Raw genomic sequence first — 3,582 nt, 5'->3', positions numbered from 1 at the left:
TACGGATATTCACGTACATCATGTCACTAAGATGAAGATCGTTCCTTACAACGGTTTCACCGATCCGAAGGAGTTCGTAAGATCCATCCAATTGGCCATTGACCGCGCATACTTCCCACCTGAACAGAGCGACACCGGGAGTTGCCAATTGCTCGTCGAGCACCTCACCGGAGAAGCTCTGAATTGGTTTTCCCGTCTCGATTGCAACTCGATCGATAGTTATTACGACCTGAAAAAAATGTTCCTGCAACACCACATGGTATTCATGAAGCAAGGCGCAACAAACGCCGACCTCTGGACCATGTCTCAGAAGGAGAACGAGCCCCTTCGAGATTTTATGGAAAAATTCAAAAAAGTTGTCAGCACAATCGCAATAGCCGACGACGCGGCCATCGCGGCTCTCCGAAACGCATTGCTTTTCGGCTCAAAGTTTCGCAAAGATCTCATAATCTTACAGCCCGCGACGCTCGACGACGCCATACGAAAAGCAAGTCGATACATCGAAGTCGAAGAAGAAAAGGCGGCACGGGCGGAGCGACTCGCAAAGCCATCAAACCCAAAGTCTAAAGCATCGGAGACCAAAGCACCAGAAGAATATGTTGAACCGCGCCAACACTACGATCGAGAGTACGCCCGAAACGATAAAACGCGTAAGCCTACCACTTTTGCCGTCAACGGCCAAGAGCAAAAAGTAAACGGCAACAAGCCGTGGAACAAGTGGTACCGCGACTCCGGCACAACCTCAAAACGAGGATATTGCGAGTTTCATAAGTTCGCTGGACACACTACGGAGGAATGCCGACAACTTCAAGCGCTACTCCTCGAAAAGTTCAAAAACGGAGATTTCGATATCGAAAGGGAGCGGCGACAAGCACTCTCGCACAGGGACAACTCTTATGTTGGATACGATTCACAACAGCACCAGCGCGACGGCAAACAGATTGAGGAGGAGCCCCGCGCTCTCCGAGAAGAAGCCCGACCGTCGCCTCCCCCTAAGCGAAAGCAAGATCTTCCCCCAATCGACGACGCGTACGCAGGCCGACAGCGCGTAGATATGATAATGGGTGGTCTAACGACATGCAACGATTCGGTTCGCTCGATACGGGCATACCACCGACAAGGTGAAAATAGCCGCAGCTGGCTCACGAGGAGTAGCCCGGACGTCGAAAACTACGAACCAATCACCTTTACTGAAGCGGACGCCCTGCAAACAGGACCTAACAACGACCCGCTGGTCGTCGAATTGGCAATCGGGGAAAGCGTGGTCACAAAGATCCTAATCGACACGGGAAGCTCTGTCAACGTAATCTTTAAAGACGTATTGATCCGGATGGGAGTCGATCTGCGCCTTGCCGAGCATAACACGCAGCCTCTTACTGGCTTTGACGGCGACACAGTCATGCTCCCTATCTACGTCGGGGGAACGATGCAATGCTTTAACTTTGCTATTGTTGACAAACCAATCGTGTACAACGTCATATTAGGCACACCATGGCTGCATAGAATGAAAGCTATCCCTTCGACATATCATCAATGCGTGAAGTTCCCTACTCAACGAGGAATCTATACGTTGCGAGGCGATCCATTGGTTGCGCGCACATGTTTTATCGTCGAGAGACAGCTGCGCAACGCTCGCGCCAATGCCCAAAGAATGTTTGTCATCTCTGAATCAACCCCGAAGGTGGATACACGACAAGCACCACACACGGAGCTAATCGACCAAGTCAACATTGACACAACTGATCCTGCACATTGTGTAGGAGTAGGTGCTGACCTTCCACTCCCATTGAAAGAAGAACTCGTGAAGTTCCTACAACACAACTCTGCCACCTTCGCATGGACGATCGCCGACATGCCCGGCATCAACCCCGAAGTTACGTGTCACGAACTGAACGTCGATCCAACCTTCAAGCCTATCAAACAAAAACGAAGGAAGTTAGGTCGCGATCGCGCTGCCGCAGTAAACGAAGAAGTCCGAAAACTACTCGACGCCGATTCTATAATGGAAGTACGATATCCGGAGTGGTTAAGCAATCCCGTGGTTGTTAAGAAGAAAAACGGCAAGTGGAGAGTTTGTGTGGATTTCGCCGATCTCAACAAAGCCTGTCCGAAAGATAGCTTTCCTCTCCCGCGCATTGACCAGCTCGTCGAAGCAACTGCCGGGAACGAACTCCTCTCGTTTATGGACGCTTTCTCTGGTTATAACCAAATTCTGATGCATAAGAACGATCGCGAGAAGACCACATTTATCACTGAACAAGGAACATATTGTTATAAGGTAATGCCATTTGGTTTGAAGAACGCCGGAGCCACATATCAACGCTTGGTGAATCGAATGTTTGCAAGTCAACTCGGCAAAACGATGGAGGTGTATATCGACGACATGCTCGTCAAATCCACCAAGTCATCCGAACACGTATCGCATTTGCAGCAATGTTTCGAAGTCCTGAATAAGTATAGCATGAAGCTGAATCCTGCTAAGTGCACTTTCGGAGTGAAGTCGGGAGAGTTCCTGGGATACCTCGTCACCCAAAGAGGTATCGAAGCAAATCCCAAACAGATTTCTGCGATCATCAGCCTCCCCTCCCCAAGAAACACTCCCGAAGTGCAACGCCTTACTGGACGCATTGCGGCATTAAATCGATTCATATCGCGTTCGACTGACAAGTGCCTCCCGTTTTACCAACTGCTACGCAGCAATAAACGATTCGAGTGGGACGACAAATGCGAGGAAGCTTTCAAACAGCTCAAAGACTATTTTCGTCTCCTCCGGTGCTCGCAAAACTCGACCAAGGAGAGACTTTGTACCTCTACATTGCCGTATCAACTTCGGCGGTCAGCGGTGTCCTTGTCAAAGAGGATCGCGACGAGCAGCACCCAATCTTCTATGTCAGTAAAACTCTTGATGGCGCAGAGCTTCGCTATCCCACTTTGGAGAAACTTGCATATGCGGTTGTCATTTCAGCGCGTAAGCTCAGGCCGTATTTTCAGTCCCACTCTGTCGAAGTTCTCACCAATCAACCACTCCGAATAATTCTCCACAGTCCAAGCCAGTCCGGCAAACTCACAAAATGGGCCATCGAACTCGGGGAGTACGATATCCAATACAAGTATCGAACATGTGCCAAGTCACAAGTCCTCGCAGATTTCCTTGTTGAGCTCTCGCCAGATCTCGATCAAGGAGTCTCGCCAAACGAGAAATGGACATTGTACGTAGATGGCGCAGCCTCTAAACACGGTTCGGGGATTGGAGTGCACTTGCAGTCGCCAACGGGTGAAATATTAGAACAATCGTTCCGCCTCGCCTTTACCGCCTCGAACAACGAATCAGAGTACGAAGCATTGATTGCAGGGCTCCGACTAGCACACGGCATCGGAGTCAAACGAATTCAGGCATACTGCGACTCCCAACTCGTTGCAAACCAATTTAGCGGCGATTACGAGGCTAAGAACGATCGTATGGATGCATACCTCAAAGTCGTCCGAGATCTCTCAAAGTTATTCGAGCAGTTCGACTTGACCAAGATCCCCCGGAGTAACAACGCGCCAGCCGACGCACTCGCAACGCTCGCGTCCACATCC

This window comes from Capsella rubella, unplaced genomic scaffold (assembly GCF_000375325.1).
Source record: "Capsella rubella cultivar Monte Gargano unplaced genomic scaffold, Caprub1_0 scaffold_4, whole genome shotgun sequence".
In the NCBI taxonomy this organism is placed as follows: domain Eukaryota; kingdom Viridiplantae; phylum Streptophyta; class Magnoliopsida; order Brassicales; family Brassicaceae; genus Capsella; species Capsella rubella.
The sequence above is the reverse complement of the archived record's forward strand: the minus strand, read 5'-3'. Positions refer to the sequence as shown.